At 44.4% G+C, this 23,198-nt stretch overlaps 14 non-coding genes and 3 pseudogenes across 14 annotated transcripts; all 17 read right to left on the bottom strand.

Annotated features, from left to right (window-relative positions):
- Positions 1–3,296: 3,296 nt before the first annotated feature.
- LOC125729564 (5S ribosomal RNA) lies at positions 3,297–3,415 on the bottom strand. Its single transcript, XR_007389997.1, has one exon. It is a non-coding gene; the product is annotated as a 5S ribosomal RNA (ribosomal RNA).
- A 1,078-nt stretch (positions 3,416–4,493) lies between these two features.
- On the bottom strand, positions 4,494–4,612 carry LOC125736002 (5S ribosomal RNA). The gene has a single exon (XR_007395286.1). It is a non-coding gene; the product is annotated as a 5S ribosomal RNA (ribosomal RNA).
- A 1,077-nt stretch (positions 4,613–5,689) lies between these two features.
- Positions 5,690–5,808, bottom strand: LOC125736417 (5S ribosomal RNA). The gene has a single exon (XR_007395696.1). It is a non-coding gene; the product is annotated as a 5S ribosomal RNA (ribosomal RNA).
- A 1,080-nt stretch (positions 5,809–6,888) lies between these two features.
- On the bottom strand, positions 6,889–7,007 carry LOC125733234 (5S ribosomal RNA). Its single transcript, XR_007392585.1, has one exon. It is a non-coding gene; the product is annotated as a 5S ribosomal RNA (ribosomal RNA).
- Positions 7,008–8,087: 1,080 nt separating this feature from the next.
- LOC125736416 (5S ribosomal RNA) lies at positions 8,088–8,206 on the bottom strand. The gene has a single exon (XR_007395695.1). It is a non-coding gene; the product is annotated as a 5S ribosomal RNA (ribosomal RNA).
- Positions 8,207–9,286: 1,080 nt separating this feature from the next.
- Positions 9,287–9,405, bottom strand: LOC125733232 (5S ribosomal RNA). The gene has a single exon (XR_007392584.1). It is a non-coding gene; the product is annotated as a 5S ribosomal RNA (ribosomal RNA).
- A 1,081-nt stretch (positions 9,406–10,486) lies between these two features.
- LOC125733230 (5S ribosomal RNA) lies at positions 10,487–10,605 on the bottom strand. The gene has a single exon (XR_007392582.1). It is a non-coding gene; the product is annotated as a 5S ribosomal RNA (ribosomal RNA).
- A 1,080-nt stretch (positions 10,606–11,685) lies between these two features.
- LOC125733229 (5S ribosomal RNA) lies at positions 11,686–11,804 on the bottom strand. Its single transcript, XR_007392581.1, has one exon. It is a non-coding gene; the product is annotated as a 5S ribosomal RNA (ribosomal RNA).
- Positions 11,805–12,884: 1,080 nt separating this feature from the next.
- LOC125733228 (5S ribosomal RNA) lies at positions 12,885–13,003 on the bottom strand. The gene has a single exon (XR_007392580.1). It is a non-coding gene; the product is annotated as a 5S ribosomal RNA (ribosomal RNA).
- A 1,083-nt stretch (positions 13,004–14,086) lies between these two features.
- On the bottom strand, positions 14,087–14,205 carry LOC125731148 (5S ribosomal RNA). Its single transcript, XR_007391433.1, has one exon. It is a non-coding gene; the product is annotated as a 5S ribosomal RNA (ribosomal RNA).
- Positions 14,206–15,285: 1,080 nt separating this feature from the next.
- Positions 15,286–15,404, bottom strand: LOC125731558 (5S ribosomal RNA; annotated as a pseudogene).
- A 1,078-nt stretch (positions 15,405–16,482) lies between these two features.
- Positions 16,483–16,601, bottom strand: LOC125735062 (5S ribosomal RNA). The gene has a single exon (XR_007394361.1). It is a non-coding gene; the product is annotated as a 5S ribosomal RNA (ribosomal RNA).
- Positions 16,602–17,681: 1,080 nt separating this feature from the next.
- Positions 17,682–17,800, bottom strand: LOC125734477 (5S ribosomal RNA). Its single transcript, XR_007393787.1, has one exon. It is a non-coding gene; the product is annotated as a 5S ribosomal RNA (ribosomal RNA).
- Positions 17,801–18,879: 1,079 nt separating this feature from the next.
- On the bottom strand, positions 18,880–18,998 carry LOC125731748 (5S ribosomal RNA; annotated as a pseudogene).
- A 1,086-nt stretch (positions 18,999–20,084) lies between these two features.
- Positions 20,085–20,203, bottom strand: LOC125731686 (5S ribosomal RNA; annotated as a pseudogene).
- Positions 20,204–21,281: 1,078 nt separating this feature from the next.
- Positions 21,282–21,400, bottom strand: LOC125733227 (5S ribosomal RNA). Its single transcript, XR_007392579.1, has one exon. It is a non-coding gene; the product is annotated as a 5S ribosomal RNA (ribosomal RNA).
- A 1,081-nt stretch (positions 21,401–22,481) lies between these two features.
- Positions 22,482–22,600, bottom strand: LOC125736099 (5S ribosomal RNA). Its single transcript, XR_007395382.1, has one exon. It is a non-coding gene; the product is annotated as a 5S ribosomal RNA (ribosomal RNA).
- Positions 22,601–23,198: the final 598 nt, after the last annotated feature.

Raw genomic sequence — 23,198 nt, 5'->3', positions numbered from 1 at the left:
TGAAGGAGGCTGGATTGGTTCTCAATGAGAACAAATGTCACTTCAGGAAAACCTCCCTACGCTTCCTAGGTCATGTCATTACTGTAGATGGCATTCTTCCTGACCAAGAACACATTAATGCTGTCCTGAAAGCCCCTCCTCCATCTGACGCTGTTGCCCTGAGATCGTTTCTGGGCCTAGTGTCCTGGTATTCAAAGTTTCTGCCTAACTTTGCGACGGTTGTGGCTCCTATGCGTGCCTGTGTCAGTGAAAAAGACACATTTACATGGTCTCCTGCAGCACAAAGCAGCTTTGAGGAAGTTAAGCAACTTCTTGTGAACAGTCCTGCGCTTGCTCTTTTTAACCCTTCTCTACGACCGGTAATTTCCACAGATGCAAGTGACTATGGACTTGGAGCTGTCTTTGCACAAGTACAGCCTGATGGCACAGAGAAGCCTGTGGCTTTCGCTTCCCGCACACTGACTGAAACGGAGAGGAAATACTCGACTGTTGAAAAAGAAGCACTTGCTTGTGTGTGGGCTACAGAAAAATGGAGAACGTATCTGTGGGGACGTCGTTTTACTCTCCGCACAGATCATCAGGCATTGACAACACTGCTCAGCACAAAGGGAATCGGTCGGGCTGGTATGCGGGTTGCCCGCTGGTCTGCACGCCTGCTCTGTTTTGACTATGATGTTGTCTATCGACCAGGCTCCCAGAACTATACGGCTGATTGTCTCTCGCGCCTTCCCCTGCCTGCGCCTCCTGACTCTATTTCAGATTCAGAACCCGAGATGGTGGCACATATTTCTGCTGTCCTAAGCTCCCTTCCGGTGGTTGACTTCAACTCTGCTTGTTCTACTTGTCCTGAACTGTCAGCTCTGCGCTCACAAATTGAAAGTGGTTGGCCTCCATCCGTTAAATCAGTAAGTGGTATACTAGCCCTATACTATAAGATCAGAGATGAGCTCTCCGTTAAGGATAACTACATCCTCAGAGGCTCAAGACTCATCGTGCCACTCTCCTTACGACACACACTGATCACGCTTGCACATGAGAGTCATCAAGGAATTGTCCGCACAAAACAACGTCTGCGCGACCTCTACTGGTGGCCAAAGATGGATTCACAAGTTCAGTCTTGCATTGCTTCATGTATACTCTGCCAGGCTAATGATAAAACAGCTTCTACTCACCCTGCTCCTTTGCAACCAGTCCCACTGCCTGATGGACCATGGAAGAAACTTGGCCTTGATATTGTTGTACCCTTTGACACTGCAGTTGCTGCTTGTAAATACGCTATCACGCTGACAGATTATTATTCAAAGTGGCCAGAAGTTGCCTTTTCACATACCGCCACTACTGAAGATGTTATTCACTTCTTGACATCTATTTTCTGTCGTCATGGTAACCCAGAGAACATTGTCACAGACAATGGTCCACAGTTCACCTCTGCAGCTTTTGCATCATTCCTGCACACCTATGGTATCTCCCATAGCAGAACATCAGTCTACTATCCAGCTGCTAACGGAGCTGTCGAGAGATTCCATCGTGCCCTGAGAAGCTGCATTCAAACCGCCATTCAACAGTCACAACCATGGAATGAGACTGTTATGAACTGGCTCCAGGTGTATCGTGCAACGCCACATGCCGCAACTTCCACCTCACCATATGAACTACTTTATGGTAGGAAAATGCGCACCAAATTGGATATTCTTCCTCTGCCATCTGCCATGTCTCAGCTGGATGTTTCTGCTCGTCGTGCAGTTCAGAGACATCAGAATAACATGCAGCATTACACTGATGCTAAACGTGGCGCATGCATGCCTTCTTTTCGACCAGGAGAGAGAGTGAGGATAAGGAAGCCTAATCACGTCCCTAAAGCTCATCCCAGATTTACTTCCCCTACAACCGTGAGGAAGAGGATAGGTCCAAATTCTTTCTTGCTGAGTGATGGAAAAATTTGGAATGCCTCTCATCTTGCCAAGATTCCTCCTGTGGCTGGACAAGACTGCGACACATCTCGACTGATACACACAGGTGTTAGTCATTCCCCCTCTCACAAACAGCCACGTGTTAAATACAAGCCCAAGTGGCTTAAGGACTATGTCATGCAATAGTTGATTAAAGAGAAGCTGGGATGATTCTAGTAACTTGATTGTTATAACTAAGACTGTTTACAAGGTTCGAAGTACTTTAGTTTATTCACTCGATAAGAGTCAAGTTTAAGTATAGGTAATTTACTGTTTACAGTGATTTTACAGTTACATGTTAATGCACCTTATGTAAAGATACTTTATTCACGATTTCTGATGCAATGGTACCACAAGAGTTGTATTTGACAGAACTACATTTCAATTCATTACATTTAACTACTACGTTTTCCTGTTTGCATTCACTTTGTATAGAGAGTGTATTCTTTTACAGAGAGAGGAGATGTTGTGTTCACTGACTGTAATTACAACCTCAGAACATTAGGTGGCAGTGTTAAAAAAAAGGCAGAGACTGTAGGATGGGAGAAGAGAGAAGAAGTGTGAATAAGAGTGAGACGTATACGACATGCTTGCTCCTGTGCTACCTTGATTATTTCTATGTAATGTTTTGTTAAGTAAACAGCATTTTGTTCTAACGCATTCGTATATGCTCCGGCCTGCTTATTCGAGCGCCTTACTACATTTCTGGCAACACTACACACACCAACAAGTCCATACTGCAGGCTGCAGCCAGAACAATTTTCTACATTCAAACATCGACGGCCTCTTCTCTCTAAAAATTCACCAGACCGCTTCTACCACCAGCAAAGAAGTTTCCATCCCTAATTCCTCTGTGATTCCCACTAACCTAAACATTAAGCTGGCATTGAAAGGTGTGAATTACCCCGGCCAATCTGTTCTTTTAAATACAGCTTTTAGCAAGTTTTGAAAGGAGAAGAGCAGACCTTGCTATGCCAACAATATCAAGTCTTCTGTGGCGAAGTGGTTTTTGCATAGAAAACAAAGCAGTGAGTTGAAGAGGAATTATATCAGTACTTTGTTTAAAACTGTGTGTAAAAAGCTGTCTCTTTATTATTAACAATAAGTTGTAAAACGTGAATGGGGAGTGACAGTCTTCAAGTTTGTGAGAAAATCGCGCCCTGGTGGAATAAAGGCACGAACAGCTTAGAGCACCTTGAATTACCAGGCAGTATTTAGAGTAAAACGTGTTTAAAAGCTGCCTTTATGAATGAGAGAAAAAAGAAATATATAAAATAGTAAAATGGAAGGGGAGTGATAGATTTAAATTAATCGTGAAGTGGAGCGCCCCCTGTATAAAGTGAGAAAAACTTACAGCACCTGGTATTCCCAGGTGGTCTCCCATCCAAGTACTAACCAGACCCTAACCTGCTTAGCTTCCGAGATCAGACGAGATCAGGCGAGTTCAGGGTGGTATGGCCGTTAGCGAGAGATGCTATCAAAAACATCCCTTTTGCATTACACGCCTCTATACATGCCAGTTGGTCCCATTGGATCCTACTAATGTTCTTTTTTTTTTTTTATCTGACTCACACTGCAGCCCCACCATCCAATCGGCAGCGCCGGACCCACACCAAACATTCACCAAACTACTCAGCCGGCAGCCTACCACAATTATTCCATTCTTTCCGCATCCGCACACTTCCTTCTTTTTAACTCCTTTTCACTACCGCACAGGTTAATCGCCGCACGTCCCCCGCCGGCAAACATTACTCCTTTGCCTACTGCATGCAGGCTTCTCTTAACGACCCTCTGTTATCAACTCCGCTAACAGCCACAAAATCTCCGCCGCACGAAGCCCACTGGTAGCTGCTGAATCACATGCTTCCCCAAAACGTCGCGCTGTCAGAACACTGGGAGCTACACACACCAACAAGTCCATACTGCAGGCTGCAGCCAGAACAATTTTCTACATTCAAACATCGACGGCCTCTTCTCTCTAAAAATTCACCAGACCGCTTCTACCACCAGCAAAGAAGTTTCCATCCCTAATTCCTCTGTGATTCCCACTAACCTAAACATTAAGCTGGCATTGAAGGGTGTGAATTACCCCGGCCAATCTGTTCTTTTAAATACAGCTTTTAGCAAGTTTTGAAAGGAGAAGAGCAGAACTTGCTATGCCAATAATATCGAGTCTTCTGTGGCGAAGTGGTTTTTGCATAGAAAACAAAGCGGTCAGTTGAAGAGGAATAATATCAGTACTTTGTTTAAAACTGTGTGTAAAAAGCTGTCTCTTTATCATTAACAATAAGTTGTAAAACGTGAATGGGGAGTGACAGTCTTCAAGTTTGTGAGAAGATCGCGCCATGGTGGAATAAAGGCACGAACAGCTAACAGCACCTAGAATTACCAGGAAGTATTTAGAGTAAAACGGTGTGTAAAAGCTGCCTTTATGAATGAGAGAAAAAAATATATATATATATAAAATAGTAAAATGGAAGGGGAGTGATAGATTTAAATTAATCGTGAAGTGGAGCGCCCCCTGTATAAAGTAAAAGTGAGAAAAGCTTACAGCACCTGGTATTCCCAGGTGGTTTCCCATCCAAGTACTAACCAGACCCTAACCTGCTTAGCTTCCGAGATCAGACGAGATCAGGCGTGTTCAGGGTGGTATGGCCGTAAGCGAGAGATGCTACCAAAAACATCCCTTTTGCATTACACGCCTCTATACATGCCAGTTGGTCCCATTGGATCCTACTAATGTTCTTTTTTTTTTTTTATCTGACTCACACTGCAGCCCCACCATCCAATCGGCAGCGCCGGACCCACACCAAACATTCACCAAACTACTCAGCCGGCAGCCTACCACAATTATTCCATTCTTTCCGCATCCGCACACTTCCTTCTTTTTAACTCCTTTTCACTACCGCACAGGTTAATCGCCGCACGTCCCCCGCCGGCAAACATTACTCCTTTGCCTACTGCATGCAGGCTTCTCTTAACGACCCTCTGTTATCAACTCCGCTAACAGCCACAAAATCTCCGCCGCACGAAGCCCACTGGTAGCTGCTGAATCACATGCTTCCCCAAAACGTCGCGCTGTCAGAACACTGGGAGCTACACACACCAACAAGTCCATACTGCAGGCTGCAGCCAGAACAATTTTCTACATTCAAACATCGACGGCCTCTTCTCTCTAAAAATTCACCAGACCGCTTCTACCACCAGCAAAGAAGTTTCCATCCCTAATTCCTCTGTGATTCCCACTAACCTAAACATTAAGCTGGCATTGAAGGGTGTGAATTACCCCGGCCAATCTGTTCTTTTAAATAGAGCTTTCAGCAAGTTTTGAAAGGAGAAGAGCAGAACTTGCTATGCCAATAATATCGAGTCTTCTGTGGCGAAGTGGTTTTTGCATAGAAAACAAAGCGGTCAGTTGAAGAGGAATAATATCAGTACTTTGTTTAAAACTGTGTGTAAAAAGCTGTCTCTTTATCATTAACAATAAGTTGTAAAACGTGAATGGGGAGTGACAGTCTTCAAGTTTGTGAGAAGATCGCGCCCTGGTGGAATAAAGGCACGAACAGCTTACAGCACCTAGAATTACCAGGAAGTATTTAGAGTAAAACGGTGTGTAAAAGCTGCCTTTATGAATGAGAGAAAAAAAATATATATATATAAAATAGTAAAATGGAAGGGGAGTGATAGATTTAAATTAATCGTGAAGTGGAGCGCCCCCTGTATAAAGTAAAAGTGAGAAAAGCTTACAGCACCTGGTAATCCCAGGTGGTCTCCCATCCAAGTACTAACCAGACCCTACCCTGCTTGGCTTCCGAGATCAGACGAGATCAGGCGTGTTCAGGGTGGTATGGCCGTAAGCGAGAGATGCTACCAAAAACAGCCCTTTTGCATTACACGCCTCTATAAATGCCAGTTGGTCCCATTGGATCCTACTAATGTTCTTTTTTTTTTTTTTTATCTGACTCACACTGCAGCACCACCATCCAATCGGCAGCGCCGGACCCACACCAAACATTCACCAAACTACTCAGCCGGCAGCCTACCACAATTATTCCATTCTTTCCGCATCCGCACACTTCCTTCTTTTTAACTCCTTTTCACTACCGCACAGGTTAATCGCCGAACGTCCCCCGCCGGCAAACATTACTCCTTTGCCTACTGCATGCAGGCTTCTCTTAACGACCCTCTGTTATCAACTCCGCTAACAGCCACAAAATCTCCGCCGCACGAAGCCCACTGGTAGCTGCTGAATCACATGCTTCCCCAAAACGTCGCGCTGTCAGAACACTGGGAGCTACACACACCAACAAGTCCATACTGTAGGCTGCAGCCAGAACAATTTTCTACATTCAAACATCGACGGCCTCTTCTCTCTAAAAATTCACCAGACCGCTTCTACCACCAGCAAAGAAGTTTCCATCCCTAATTCCTCTGTGATTCCCACTAACCTAAACATTAAGCTGGCATTGAAGGGTGTGAATTACCCTGGCCAATCTGTTCTTTTAAATACAGCTTTTAGCAAGTTTTGAAAGGAGAAGAGCAGAGCTTGCTATGCCAATAATATCGAGTCTTCTGTGGCGAAGTGGTTTTTGCATAGAAAACAAAGCGGTCAGTTGAAGAGGAATAATATCAGTACTTTGTTTAAAACTGTGTGTAAAAAGCTGTCTCTTTATCATTAACAATAAGTTGTAAAACGTGAATGGGGAGTGACAGTCTTCAAGTTTGTGAGAAGATTGCGCCCTGGTGGAATAAAGGCACGAACAGCTTACAGCACCTAGAATTACCAGGAAGTATTTAGAGTAAAACGGTTTCTAAAAGCTGCCTTTATGAATGAGAGAAAAAAAAATATATGTATATAAAATAGTAAAATGGAAGGGGAGTGATAGATTTAAATTAATCGTGAAGTGGAGCGCCCCCTGTATAAAGTAAAAGTGAGAAAAGCTTACAGCACCTGGTATTCCCAGGTGGTCTCCCATCCAAGTACTAACCAGACCCTACCCTGCTTAGCTTCCGAGATCAGACGAGATCAGGCGTGTTCAGGGTGGTATGGCCGTAAGCGAGAGATGCTACCAAAAACAGCCCTTTTGCATTACACGCCTCTATACATGCCAGTTGGTCCCATTGGATCCTACTAATGTTCTTTTTTTTTTTTTTTTATCTGACTCACACTGCAGCACCACCATCCAATCGGCAGCGCCGGACCCACACCAAACATTCACCAAACTACTCAGCCGGCAGCCTACCACAATTATTCCATTCTTTCCGCATCCGCACACTTCCTTCTTTTTAACTCCTTTTCACTACCGCACAGGTTAATCGCCGAACGTCCCCCGCCGGCAAACATTACTCCTTTGCCTACTGCATGCAGGCTTCTCTTAACGACCCTCTGTTATCAACTCCGCTAACAGCCACAAAATCTCCGCCGCACGAAGCCCACTGGTAGCTGCTGAATCACATGCTTCCCCAAAACGTCGCGCTGTCAGAACACTGGGAGCTACACACACCAACAAGTCCATACTGTAGGCTGCAGCCAGAACAATTTTCTACATTCAAACATCGACGGCCTCTTCTCTCTAAAAATTCACCAGACCGCTTCTACCACCAGCAAAGAAGTTTCCATCCCTAATTCCTCTGTGATTCCCACTAACCTAAACATTAAGCTGGCATTGAAGGGTGTGAATTACCCTGGCCAATCTGTTCTTTTAAATACAGCTTTTAGCAAGTTTTGAAAGGAGAAGAGCAGAGCTTGCTATGCCAATAATATCGAGTCTTCTGTGGCGAAGTGGTTTTTGCATAGAAAACAAAGCGGTCAGTTGAAGAGGAATAATATCAGTACTTTGTTTAAAACTGTGTGTAAAAAGCTGTCTCTTTATCATTAACAATAAGTTGTAAAACGTGAATGGGGAGTGACAGTCTTCAAGTTTGTGAGAAGATCGCGCCCTGGTGGAATAAAGGCACGAACAGCTTACAGCACCTAGAATTACCAGGAAGTATTTAGAGTAAAACGGTGTGTAAAAGCTGCCTTTATGAATGAGAGAAAAAAAATATATATATATAAAATAGTAAAATGGAAGGGGAGTGATAGATTTAAATTAATCGTGAAGTGGAGCGCCCCCTGTATAAAGTAAAAGTGAGAAAAGCTTACAGCACCTGGTAATCCCAGGTGGTCTCCCATCCAAGTACTAACCAGACCCTACCCTGCTTGGCTTCCGAGATCAGACGAGATCAGGCGTGTTCAGGGTGGTATGGCCGTAAGCGAGAGATGCTACCAAAAACAGCCCTTTTGCATTACACGCCTCTATAAATGCCAGTTGGTCCCATTGGATCCTACTAATGTTCTTTTTTTTTTTTTTTATCTGACTCACACTGCAGCACCACCATCCAATCGGCAGCGCCGGACCCACACCAAACATTCACCAAACTACTCAGCCGGCAGCCTACCACAATTATTCCATTCTTTCCGCATCCGCACACTTCCTTCTTTTTAACTCCTTTTCACTACCGCACAGGTTAATCGCCGAACGTCCCCCGCCGGCAAACATTACTCCTTTGCCTACTGCATGCAGGCTTCTCTTAACGACCCTCTGTTATCAACTCCGCTAACAGCCACAAAATCTCCGCCGCACGAAGCCCACTGGTAGCTGCTGAATCACATGCTTCCCCAAAACGTCGCGCTGTCAGAACACTGGGAGCTACACACACCAACAAGTCCATACTGTAGGCTGCAGCCAGAACAATTTTCTACATTCAAACATCGACGGCCTCTTCTCTCTAAAAATTCACCAGACCGCTTCTACCACCAGCAAAGAAGTTTCCATCCCTAATTCCTCTGTGATTCCCACTAACCTAAACATTAAGCTGGCATTGAAGGGTGTGAATTACCCTGGCCAATCTGTTCTTTTAAATACAGCTTTTAGCAAGTTTTGAAAGGAGAAGAGCAGAGCTTGCTATGCCAATAATATCGAGTCTTCTGTGGCGAAGTGGTTTTTGCATAGAAAACAAAGCGGTCAGTTGAAGAGGAATAATATCAGTACTTTGTTTAAAACTGTGTGTAAAAAGCTGTCTCTTTATCATTAACAATAAGTTGTAAAACGTGAATGGGGAGTGACAGTCTTCAAGTTTGTGAGAAGATTGCGCCCTGGTGGAATAAAGGCACGAACAGCTTACAGCACCTAGAATTACCAGGAAGTATTTAGAGTAAAACGGTTTCTAAAAGCTGCCTTTATGAATGAGAGAAAAAAAAATATATGTATATAAAATAGTAAAATGGAAGGGGAGTGATAGATTTAAATTAATCGTGAAGTGGAGCGCCCCCTGTATAAAGTAAAAGTGAGAAAAGCTTACAGCACCTGGTATTCCCAGGTGGTCTCCCATCCAAGTACTAACCAGACCCTACCCTGCTTAGCTTCCGAGATCAGACGAGATCAGGCGTGTTCAGGGTGGTATGGCCGTAAGCGAGAGATGCTACCAAAAACAGCCCTTTTGCATTACACGCCTCTATACATGCCAGTTGGTCCCATTGGATCCTACTAATGTTCTTTTTTTTTTTTTTTATCTGACTCACACTGCAGCACCACCATCCAATCGGCAGCGCCGGACCCACACCAAACATTCACCAAACTACTCAGCCGGCAGCCTACCACAATTATTCCATTCTTTCCGCATCCGCACACTTCCTTCTTTTTAACTCCTTTTCACTACCGCACAGGTTAATCGCCGAACGTCCCCCGCCGGCAAACATTACTCCTTTGCCTACTGCATGCAGGCTTCTCTTAACGACCCTCTGTTATCAACTCCGCTAACAGCCACAAAATCTCCGCCGCACGAAGCCCACTGGTAGCTGCTGAATCACATGCTTCCCCAAAACGTCGCGCTGTCAGAACACTGGGAGCTACACACACCAACAAGTCCATACTGTAGGCTGCAGCCAGAACAATTTTCTACATTCAAACATCGACGGCCTCTTCTCTCTAAAAATTCACCAGACCGCTTCTACCACCAGCAAAGAAGTTTCCATCCCTAATTCCTCTGTGATTCCCACTAACCTAAACATTAAGCTGGCATTGAAGGGTGTGAATTACCCTGGCCAATCTGTTCTTTTAAATACAGCTTTTAGCAAGTTTTGAAAGGAGAAGAGCAGAGCTTGCTATGCCAATAATATCGAGTCTTCTGTGGCGAAGTGGTTTTTGCATAGAAAACAAAGCGGTCAGTTGAAGAGGAATAATATCAGTACTTTGTTTAAAACTGTGTGTAAAAAGCTGTCTCTTTATCATTAACAATAAGTTGTAAAACGTGAATGGGGAGTGACAGTCTTCAAGTTTGTGAGAAGATTGCGCCCTGGTGGAATAAAGGCACGAACAGCTTACAGCACCTAGAATTACCAGGAAGTATTTAGAGTAAAACGGTTTCTAAAAGCTGCCTTTATGAATGAGAGAAAAAAAAAAATATATATATAAAATAGTAAAATGGAAGGGGGAGTGATAGATTTAAATTAATCGTGAAGTGGAGCGCCCCCTGTATAAAGTAAAAGTGAGAAAAGCTTACAGCACCTGGTATTCCCAGGTGGTCTCCCATCCAAGTACTAACCAGACCCTACCCTGCTTAGCTTCCGAGATCAGACGAGATCAGGCGTGTTCAGGGTGGTATGGCCGTAAGCGAGAGATGCTACCAAAAACAGCCCTTTTGCATTACACGCCTCTATACATGCCAGTTGGTCCCATTGGATCCTACTAATGTTCTTTTTTTTTTTTTTTATCTGACTCACACTGCAGCACCACCATCCAATCGGCAGCGCCGGACCCACACCAAACATTCACCAAACTACTCAGCCGGCAGCCTACCACAATTATTCCATTCTTTCCGCATCCGCACACTTCCTTCTTTTTAACTCCTTTTCACTACCGCACAGGTTAATCGCCGAACGTCCCCCGCCGGCAAACATTACTCCTTTGCCTACTGCATGCAGGCTTCTCTTAACGACCCTCTGTTATCAACTCCGCTAACAGCCACAAAATCTCCGCCGCACGAAGCCCACTGGTAGCTGCTGAATCACATGCTTCCCCAAAACGTCGCGCTGTCAGAACACTGGGAGCTACACACACCAACAAGTCCATACTGTAGGCTGCAGCCAGAACAATTTTCTACATTCAAACATCGACGGCCTCTTCTCTCTAAAAATTCACCAGACCGCTTCTACCACCAGCAAAGAAGTTTCCATCCCTAATTCCTCTGTGATTCCCACTAACCTAAACATTAAGCTGGCATTGAAGGGTGTGAATTACCCTGGCCAATCTGTTCTTTTAAATACAGCTTTTAGCAAGTTTTGAAAGGAGAAGAGCAGAGCTTGCTATGCCAATAATATCGAGTCTTCTGTGGCGAAGTGGTTTTTGCATAGAAAACAAAGCGGTCAGTTGAAGAGGAATAATATCAGTACTTTGTTTAAAACTGTGTGTAAAAAGCTGTCTCTTTATCATTAACAATAAGTTGTAAAACGTGAATGGGGAGTGACAGTCTTCAAGTTTGTGAGAAGATTGCGCCCTGGTGGAATAAAGGCACGAACAGCTTACAGCACCTAGAATTACCAGGAAGTATTTAGAGTAAAACGGTTTCTAAAAGCTGCCTTTATGAATGAGAGAAAAAAAAAAATATATATATAAAATAGTAAAATGGAAGGGGAGTGATAGATTTAAATTAATCGTGAAGTGGAGCGCCCCCTGTATAAAGTAAAAGTGAGAAAAGCTTACAGCACCTGGTATTCCCAGGTGGTCTCCCATCCAAGTACTAACCAGACCCTACCCTGCTTAGCTTCCGAGATCAGACGAGATCAGGCGTGTTCAGGGTGGTATGGCCGTAAGCGAGAGATGCTATCAAAAACAGCCCTTTTGCATTACACGCCTCTATACATGCCAGTTGGTCCCATTGGATCCTACTAATGTTCTTTTTTTTTTTTTTTATCTGACTCACACTGCAGCACCACCATCCAATCGGCAGCGCCGGACCCACACCAAACATTCACCAAACTACTCAGCCGGCAGCCTACCACAATTATTCCATTCTTTCCGCATCCGCACACTTCCTTCTTTTTAACTCCTTTTCACTACCGCACAGGTTAATCGCCGAACGTCCCCCGCCGGCAAACATTACTCCTTTGCCTACTGCATGCAGGCTTCTCTTAACGACCCTCTGTTATCAACTCCGCTAACAGCCACAAAATCTCCGCCGCACGAAGCCCACTGGTAGCTGCTGAATCACATGCTTCCCCAAAACGTCGCGCTGTCAGAATACTGGGAGCTACACACACCAATAAGTCCATACTGTAGGCTGCAGCCAGAACAATTTTCTACATTCAAACATCGACGGCCTCTTCTCTCTAAAAATTCACCAGACCGCTTCTACCACCAGCAAAGAAGTTTCCATCCCTAATTCCTCTGTGATTCCCACTAACCTAAACATTAAGCTGGCATTGAAGGGTGTGAATTACCCTGGCCAATCTGTTCTTTTAAATACAGCTTTTAGCAAGTTTTGAAAGGAGAAGAGCAGAGCTTGCTATGCCAATAATATCGAGTCTTCTGTGGCGAAGTGGTTTTTGCATAGAAAACAAAGCGGTCAGTTGAAGAGGAATAATATCAGTACTTTGTTTAAAACTGTGTGTAAAAAGCTGTCTCTTTATCATTAACAATAAGTTGTAAAACGTGAATGGGGAGTGACAGTCTTCAAGTTTGTGAGAAGATTGCGCCCTGGTGGAATAAAGGCACGAACAGCTTACAGCACCTAGAATTACCAGGAAGTATTTAGAGTAAAACGGTTTCTAAAAGCTGCCTTTATGAATGAGAGAAAAAAAAATATATATATATAAAATAGTAAAATGGAAGGGGAGTGATAGATTTAAATTAATCGTGAAGTGGAGCGCCCCCTGTATAAAGTAAAAGTGAGAAAAGCTTACAGCACCTGGTATTCCCAGGTGGTCTCCCATCCAAGTACTAACCAGACCCTACCCTGCTTAGCTTCCGAGATCAGACGAGATCAGGCGTGTTCAGGGTGGTATGGCCGTAAGCGAGAGATGCTACCAAAAACAGCCCTTTTGCATTACACGCCTCTATACATGCCAGTTGGTCCCATTGGATCCTACTAATGTTCTTTTTTTTTTTTTTTATCTGACTCACACTGCAGCACCACCATCCAATCGGCAGCGCCGGACCCACACCAAACATTCACCAAACTACTCAGCCGGCAGCCTACCACAATTATTCCATTCTTTCCGCATCCGCACACTTCCTTCTTTTTAACTCCTTTTCACTACCGCACAGGTTAATCGCCGAACGTCCCCCGCCGGCAAACATTACTCCTTTGCCTACTGCATGCAGGCTTCTCTTAACGACCCTCTGTTATCAACTCCGCTAACAGCCACAAAATCTCCGCCGCACGAAGCCCACTGGTAGCTGCTGAATCACATGCTTCCCCAAAACGTCGCGCTGTCAGAACACTGGGAGCTACACACACCAACAAGTCCATACTGTAGGCTGCAGCCAGAACAATTTTCTACATTCAAACATCGACGGCCTCTTCTCTCTAAAAATTCACCAGACCGCTTCTACCACCAGCAAAGAAGTTTCCATCCCTAATTCCTCTGTGATTCCCACTAACCTAAACATTAAGCTGGCATTGAAGGGTGTGAATTACCCTGGCCAATCTGTTCTTTTAAATACAGCTTTTAGCAAGTTTTGAAAGGAGAAGAGCAGAGCTTGCTATGCCAATAATATCGAGTCTTCTGTGGCGAAGTGGTTTTTGCATAGAAAACAAAGCGGTCAGTTGAAGAGGAATAATATCAGAACTTTGTTTAAAACTGTGTGTAAAAAGCTGTCTCTTTATCATTAACAATAAGTTGTAAAACGTGAATGGGGAGTGACAGTCTTCAAGTTTGTGAGAAGATCGCGCCCTGGTGGAATAAAGGCACGAACAGCTTACAGCACCTAGAATTACCAGGAAGTATTTAGAGTAAAACGGTGTGTAAAAGCTGCCTTTATGAATGAGAGAAAAAAAAAATATATATATATATATAATAGTAAAATGGAAGGGGAGTGATAGATTTAAATTAATCGTGAAGTGGAGCGCCCCCTGTATAAAGTAAAAGTGAGAAAAGCTTACAGCACCTGGTAATCCCAGGTGGTCTCCCATCTAAGTACTAACCAGACCATACCCTGCTTGGCTTCCGAGATCAGACGAGATCGGGCGTGTTCAGGGTGGTATGGCCGCAAGCGAGAGATGCTACCAAAAACAGCCCTTTTGCATTACACGCGTCTATACATGCCAGTTAGTCCCATTGGATCCTACGCCTGGTTTTTTTTTTTTTTGTCTAACTCACACTGCAGCACCACCATCCAATCGGCAGCGCCGGACCCACACCAAACATTCACCAAACTACTCAGCCGGCAGCCTACCACAATTATTCCATTCTTTCCGCATCCGCACACTTCCTTCTTTTTAACTCCTTTTCACTACCACACAGGTTAATCGCCGCACGTCCCCCGCCGGCAAACATTACTCCTTTGCCTACTGCATGCAGGCTTCTCTTAACGACCCTCTGTTATCAACTCCGCTAACAGCCACAAAATCTCCGCCGCACGAAGCCCACTGGTAGCTGCTGAATCACATGCTTCCCCAAAACGTCGCGCTGTCAGAACACTGGGAGCTACACACACCAACAAGTCCATACTGTAGGCTGCAGCCAGAACAATTTTCTACATTCAAACATCGACGGCCTCTTCTCTCTAAAAATTCACCAGACCGCTTCTACCACCAGCAAAGAAGTTTCCATCCCTAATTCCTCTGTGATTCCCACTAACCTAAACATTAAGCTGGCATTGAAGGGTGTGAATTACCCTGGCCAATCTGTTCTTTTAAATACAGCTTTTAGCAAGTTTTGAAAGGAGAAGAGCAGAGCTTGCTATGCCAATAATATCGAGTCTTCTGTGGCGAAGTGGTTTTTGCATAGAAAACAAAGCGGTCAGTTGAAGAGGAATAATATCAGAACTTTGTTTAAAACTGTGTGTAAAAAGCTGTCTCTTTATCATTAACAATAAGTTGTAAAACGTGAATGGGGAGTGACAGTCTTCAAGTTTGTGAGAAGATCGCGCCCTGGTGGAATAAAGGCACGAACAGCTTACAGCACCTAGAATTACCAGGAAGTATTTAGAGTAAAACGGTGTGTAAAAGCTGCCTTTATGAATGAGAGAAAAAAAAAATATATATATATATATAATAGTAAAATGGAAGGGGAGTGATAGATTTAAATTAATCGTGAAGTGGAGCGCCCCCTGTATAAAGTAAAAGTGAGAAAAGCTTACAGCACCTGGTAATCCCAGGTGGTCTCCCATCTAAGTACTAACCAGACCATACCCTGCTTGGCTTCCGAGATCAGACGAGATCAGGCGTGTTCAGGGTGGTATGGCCGCAAGCGAGAGATGCTACCAAAAACAGCCCTTTTGCATTACACGCGTCTATACATGCCAGTTAGTCCCATTGGATCCTACGCCTGGTTTTTTTTTTTTTTGTCTAACTCACACTGCAGCACCACCATCCAATCGGCAGCGCCGGACCCACACCAAACATTCACCAAACTACTCAGCCGGCAGCCTACCACAATTATTCCATTCTTTCCGCATCCGCACACTTCCTTCTTTTTAACTCCTTTTCACTACCACACAGGTTAATCGCCGCACGTCCCCCGCCGGCAAACATTACTCCTTTGCCTACTGCATGCAGGCTTCTCTTAACGACCCTCTGTTATCAACTCCGCTAACAGCCACAAAATCTCCGCCGCACGAAGCCCACTGGTAGCTGCTGAATCACATGCTTCTCCAAAACGTCGCGCTGTCAGAACACTGGGAGCTACACACACCAACAAGTCCATACTGCAGGCTGCAGCCAGAACAATTTTCTACATTCAAACATCGACGGCCTCTTCTCTCTAAAAATTCACCAGACCGCTTCTACCACCAGCAAAGAAGTTTCCATCCCTAATTCCTCTGTGATTCCCACTAACCTATACATTAAGCTGGCATTGAAGGGTGTGAATTACCCCGGCCAATCTGTTCTTTTAAATACAGCTTTTAGCAAGTTTTGAAAGGAGAAGAGCAGAACTTGCTATGCCAATAATATCGAGTCTTCTGTGGCGAAGTGGTTTTTGCATAGAAAACAAAGCGGTCAGTTGAAGAGGAATAATATCAGTACTTTGTTTAAAACTGTGTGTAAAAAGCTGTCTCTTTATCATTAACAATAAGTTGTAAAACGTGAATGGGGAGTGACAGTCTTCAAGTTTGTGAGAAGATCGCGACCTGGTGGAATAAAGGCACGAACAGCTTACAGCACCTAGAATTACCAGGAAGTATTTAGAGTAAAACGGTTTCTAAAAGCTGCCTTTATGAATGAGAGAAAAAAAATATAAATATATATAAAATAGTAAAATGGAAGGGGAGTGATAGATTTAAATTAATCGTGAAGTGGAGCGCCCCCTGTATAAAGTAAAAGTGAGAAAAGCTTACAGCACCTGGTAGTCCCAGATGGTCTCCCATCCAAGTACTAACCAGACCCTACCCTGCTTAGCTTCCGAGATCAGACGAGATCGGGCGTGTTCAGGGTGGTATGGCCGTAAGCGAGAGATGCTACCAAAAACAGCCCTTTTGCATTACACGCCTCTATACATGCCAGTTGGTCCCATTGGATCCTACTAATGTTCTTTTTTTTTTTTTTTTATCTGACTCACACTGCAGCACCACCATCCAATCGGCAGCGCCGCACCCACACCAAACATTCACCAAACTACTCAGCCGGCAGCCTACCACAATTATTCCATTCTTTCCGCATCCGCACACTTCCTTCTCTTTAACTCCTTTTCACTACCGCACAGGTTAATCGCCGCACGTCCCCCGCCGGCAAACATTACTCCTTTGCCTACTGCATGCAGGCTTCTCTTAACGACCCTCTGTTATCAACTCCGCTAACAGCCACAAAATCTCCGCCGCACGAAGCCCACTGGTAGCTGCTGAATCACATGCTTCCCCAAAACGTCGCGCTGTCAGAACACTGGGAGCTACACACACCAACAAGTCCATACTGCAGGCTGCAGCCAGAACAATTTTCTACATTCAAACATCGACGGCCTCTTCTCTCTAAAAATTCACCAGACCGCTTCTACCACCAGCAAAGAAGTTTCCATCCCTAATTCCTCTGTGATTCCCAATAACCTAAACATTAAGCTGGCATTGAAGGGTGTGAATTACCCCGGCCAATCTGTTCTTTTAAATACAGCTTTTAGCAAGTTTTGAAAGGAGAAGAGCAGAACTTGCTATGCCAATAATATCGAGTCTTCTGTGGCGAAGTGGTTTTTGTATAGAAAACAAAGCGGTCAGTTGAAGAGGAATAATATCAGTACTTTGTTTAAAACTGTGTGTAAAAAGCTGTCTCTTTATCATTAACAATAAGTTGTAAAACGTGAATGGGGAGTGACAGTCTTCAAGTTTGTGAGAAGATCGCGCCCTGGTGGAATAAAGGCACGAAGAGCTTACAGCACCTAGAATTACCAGGCAGTATTTAGAGTAAAACGGTGTGTAAAAGCTGCCTTTATGAAAGAGAGAAAATAAAAAAATATATATAAAATAGTAAAATGGAAGGGGAGTGATAGATTTAAATTAATCGTGAAGTGGAGCGCCCCCTGTATAAAGTAAAAGTGAGAAAAGCTTACAGCACCTGGTAGTCCCAGGTGGTCTCCCATCCAAGTACTAACCAGACCCTACCCTGCTTAGCTTCCGAGATCAGACGAGATCGGGCGTGTTCAGGGTGGTATGGCCGTAAGCGAGAGATGCTACCAAAAACAGCCCTTTTGCATTACACGCCTCTATACATGCCAGTTGGTCCCATTGGATCCTACTAATGTTCTTTTTTTTTTTTTTTATCTGACTCACACTGCAGCCCCACCATCCAATCGGCAGCGCCGGACCCACACCAAACATTCACCAAACTACTCAGCCGGCAGCCTACCACAATTATTCCATTCTTTCCGCATCCGCACACTTCCTTCTCTTTAACTCCTTTTCACTACCGCACAGGATAATTGCCGCACGTCCCCCGCCGGCAAACATTACTCCTTTGCCTACCTCATGCAGGCTTCTCTTAACAACCCTCTGTTATCAACTCCGCTAACAGCCACAAAATCTCTGCCGCACGAAGCCCACTGGTAGCTGTTGAATCACATGCTTCCCCAAAACGTCGCGCTGTCAGAACACTGGGAGCTACACACACCAACAAGTCCATACTGCAGGCTGCAGCCAGAACAATTTTCTACATTCAAACATCGACGGCCTCTTCTCTCTAAAAATTCACCAGACCGCTTCTACCACCAGCAAAGAAGTTTCCATCCCTAATTCCTCTGTGATTCCCACTAACCTAAACATTAAGCTGGCATTGAAGGGTGTGAATTACCCCGGCCAATCTGTTCTTTTAAATAGAGCTTTCAGCAAGTTTTGAAAGGAGAAGAGCAGAACTTGCTATGCCAATAATATCGAGTCTTCTGTGGCGAAGTGGTTTTTGCATAGAAAACAAAGCGGTTAGTTGAAGAGGAATAATATCAGTACTTTGTTTAAAACTGTGTGTAAAAAGCTGTCTCTTTATCATTAACAATAAGTTGTAAAACGTGAATGGGGAGTGACAGTCTTCAAGTTTGTGAGAAGATCGCGCCCTGGTGGAATAAAGGCACGAACAGCTTACAGCACCTAGAATTACCAGGAAGTATTTAGAGTAAAACGGTGTGTAAAAGCTGCCTTTATGAATGAGAGAAAAAAAATATATATATATAAAATAGTAAAATGGAAGGGGAGTGATAGATTTAAATTAATCGTGAAGTGGAGCGCCCCCTGTATAAAGTAAAAGTGAGAAAAGCTTTCAGCACCTGGTAATCCCAGGTGGTCTCCTATCCAAGTACTAACCAGACCCTACCCTGCTTGGCTTCTGAGATCAGACGAGATCGGGCGTGTTCAGGGTGGTATGGCCGTAAGCGGGAGATGCCACCAAAAACATCCCTTTTGCATTACACGCCTCTATACATGCCAGTTGGTCCCATTGGATCCTACTAATGTTCTTTTTTTTTTTTTTTTATCTGACTCACACTGCAGCCCCACCATCCAATCGGCAGCGCCGGACCCACACCAAACATTCACCAAACTACTCAGCCGGCAGCCTACCACAATTATTCCATTCTTTCCGCATCCGCACACTTCCTTCTTTTTAACTCCTTTTCACTACCGCACAGGTTAATCGCCGCACGTCCCCCGCCGGCAAACATTACTCCTTTGCCTACTGCATGCAGGCTTCTCTTAACGACCCTCTGTTATCAACTCCGCTAACAGCCACAAAATCTCCGCCGCACGAAGCCCACTGGTAGCTGCTGAATCACATGCTTCCCCAAAACGTCGCGCTGTCAGAACACTGGGAGCTACACACACCAACAAGTCCATACTGCAGGCTGCAGCCAGAACAATTTTCTACATTCAAACATCGACGGCCTCTTCTCTCTAAAAATTCACCAGACCGCTTCTACCACCAGCAAAGAAGTTTCCATCCCTAATTCCTCTGTGATTCCCACTAACCTAAACATTAAGCTGGCATTGAAGGGTGTGAATTACCCCGGCCAATCTGTTCTTTTAAATAGAGCTTTCAGCAAGTTTTGAATGGAGAAGAGCAGAACTTGCTATGCCAATAATATCGAGTCTTCTGTGGCGAAGTGGTTTTTGCATAGAAAACAAAGCGGTCAGTTGAAGAGGAATAATATCAGTACTTTGTTTAAAACTGTGTGTAAAAAGCTGTCTCTTTATCATTAACAATAAGTTGTAAAACGTGAATGGGGAGTGACAGTCTTCAAGTTTGTGAGAAGATCGCGCCCTGGTGGAATAAAGGCACGAACAGCTTACAGCACCTAGAATTACCAGGAAGTATTTAGAGTAAAACGGTGTGTAAAAGCTGCCTTTATGAATGAGAGAAAAAATATATAGTTATATGTATATAAAATAGTAAAACGGAAGGGGAGTGATAGATTTAAATTAATCGTGAAGTGGAGTGCCCCCTGTATAAAGTAAAAGTGAGAAAAGCTTACAGCACCTGGTATTCACAGGTGGTCTCCCATCCAAGTACTAACCAGAACCTACCCTGCTTAGCTTCCGAGATCAGACAAGATCGGTCGTGTTCAGGGTGGTATGGCCATAAATGAGAGATGCTACCAAAAACAGCCCTTTTGCATTACACGCCTCTATACATGCCAGTTAGTCCCATTGGATCCTACTCCTGGTTTTTTTTTTTTTTCATCTGACTCACACTGCAGCACCACCATCCAATCGGCAGCGCCGGACCCACACCAAACATTCACCAAACTACTCAGCCGGCAGCCTACCACAATTATTCTATTCTTTCCGCATCCGCACACTTCCTTCTTTTTAACTCCTTTTCACTACCGCACAGGTTAATCGCCGCACGTCCCCCGCCGGCAAACATTACTCCTTTGCCTACTGCATGCAGGCTTCTCTTAACGACCCTCTGTTATCAACTCCGCTAACAGCCACAAAATCTCCGCCGCACGAAGCCCACTGGTAGCTGCTGAATCACATGCTTCCCCAAAACGTCGCGCTGTCAGAACACTGGGAGCTACACACACCAACAAGTCCATACTGCAGGCTGCAGCCAGAACAATTTTCTACATTCAAACATCGACGGCCTCTTCTCTCTAAAAATTCACCAGACCGCTTCTACCACCAGCAAAGAAGTTTCCATCCCTAATTCCTCTGTGATTCCCACTAACCTAAACATTAAGCTGGCATTGAAGGGTGTGAATTACCACGGCCAATCTGTTCTTTTAAATACAGCTTTTAGCAAGTTTTGAAAGGAGAAGAGCAGAGCTTGCTATGCCAATAATATCGAGTCTTCTGTGGCGAAGTGGTTTTTGCATAGAAAACAAAGCGGTCAGTTGAAGAGGAATAATATCAGTACTTTGTTTAAAACTGTGTGTAAAAAGCTGTCTCTTTATCATTAACAATAAGTTGTAAAACGTGAATGGGGAGTGACAGTCTTCAAGTTTGTGAGAAGATTGCGCCCTGGTGGAATAAAGGCACGAACAGCTTACAGCACCTAGAATTACCAGGAAGTATTTAGAGTAAAACGGTTTCTAAAAGCTGCCTTTATGAATGAGAGAAAAAAAAAAATATATATATAAAATAGTAAAATGGAAGGGGAGTGATAGATTTAAATTAATCGTGAAGTGGAGCGCCCCCTGTATAAAGTAAAAGTGAGAAAAGCTTACAGCACCTGGTATTCCCAGGTGGTCTCCCATCCAAGTACTAACCAGACCCTACCCTGCTTAGCTTCCGAGATCAGACGAGATCAGGCGTGTTCAGGGTGGTATGGCCGTAAGCGAGAGATGCTACCAAAAACAGCCCTTTTGCATTACACGCCTCTATACATGCCAGTTGGTCCCATTGGATCCTACTAATGTTCTTTTTTTTTTTTTTTATCTGACTCACACTGCAGCACCACCATCCAATCGGCAGCGCCGGACCCACACCAAACATTCACCAAACTACTCAGCCGGCAGCCTACCACAATTATTCCATTCTTTCCGCATCCGCACACTTCCTTCTTTTTAACTCCTTTTCACTACCGCACAGGTTAATCGCCGCACGTCCCCCGCCGGCAAACATTACTCCTTTGCCTACTGCATGCAGGCTTCTCTTAACGACCCTCTGTTATCAACTCCGCTAACAGCCACAAAATCTCCGCCGCACGAAGCCCACTGGTAGCTGCTGAATCACATGCTTCCCCAAAACGTCGCGCTGTCAGAACACTGGGAGCTACACACACCAACAAGTCCATACTGTAGGCTGCAGCCAGAACAATTTTCTACATTCAAACATCGACGGCCTCTTCTCTCTAAAAATTCACCAGACCGCTTCTACCACCAGCAAAGAAGTTTCCATCCCTAATTCCTCTGTGATTCCCACTAACCTAAACATTAAGCTGGCATTGAAGGGTGTGAATTACCCTGGCCAATCTGTTCTTTTAAATACAGCTTTTAGCAAGTTTTGAAAGGAGAAGAGCAGAGCTTGCTATGCCAATAATATCGAGTCTTCTGTGGCGAAGTGGTTTTTGCATAGAAAACAAAGCGGTCAGTTGAAGAGGAATAATATCAGAACTTTGTTTAAAACTGTGTGTAAAAAGCTGTCTCTTTATCATTAACAATAAGTTGTAAAACGTGAATGGGGAGTGACAGTCTTCAAGTTTGTGAGAAGATCGCGCCCTGGTGGAATAAAGGCACGAACAGCTTACAGCACCTAGAATTACCAGGAAGTATTTAGAGTAAAACGGTGTGTAAAAGCTGCCTTTATGAATGAGAGAAAAAAAATATAAATATATATAAAATAGTAAAATGGAAGGGGAGTGATAGATTTAAATTAATCGTGAAGTGGAGCGCCCCCTGTATAAAGTAAAAGTGAGAAAAGCTTACAGCACCTGGTATTCCCAGGTGGTTTTCCATCCAAGTACTAACCAGACCCTACCCTGCTTAGCTTCCAAGACCAGACGAGATCGGGTGTGTTCAGGGTGGTATGGCCGTAAGCGAGAGATGCTACCAAAAACAGCCATTTTGCATTACACGCGTCTATACATGCCAGTTAGTCCCATTGGATCCTACTCCTGGTTTTTTTTTTTTTATCTGACTCACACTGCAGCCCCACCATCCAATCGGCAGCGCCGGACCCACACCAAACATTCACCAAACTACTCAGCCGGCAGCCTACCACAATTATTCCATTCTTTCCGCATCCGCACACTTCCTTCTTTTTAACTCCTTTTCACTACCACACAGGTTAATCGCCGCACGTCCCCCGCCGGCAAACATTACTCCTTTGCCTACTGCATGCAGGCTTCTCTTAACGACCCTCTGTTATCAACTCCGCTAACAGCCACAAAATCTCCGCCGCACGAAGCCCACTGGTAGCTGCTGAATCACATGCTTCCCCAAAACGTCGCGCTGTCAGAACACTGGGAGCTACACACACCAACAAGTCCATACTGCAGGCTGCAGCCAGAACAATTTTCTACATTCAAACATCGACGGCCTCTTCTCTCTAAAAATTCACCAGACCGCTTCTACCACCAGCAAAGAAGTTTCCATCCCTAATTCCTCTGTGATTCCCACTAACCTAAACATTAAGC

Source organism: Brienomyrus brachyistius, chromosome 2, assembly GCF_023856365.1.
Source record: "Brienomyrus brachyistius isolate T26 chromosome 2, BBRACH_0.4, whole genome shotgun sequence".
Lineage (NCBI taxonomy): Eukaryota > Metazoa > Chordata > Actinopteri > Osteoglossiformes > Mormyridae > Brienomyrus > Brienomyrus brachyistius.
The sequence above is the reverse complement of the archived record's forward strand: the minus strand, read 5'-3'. Positions and strand labels throughout refer to the sequence as shown.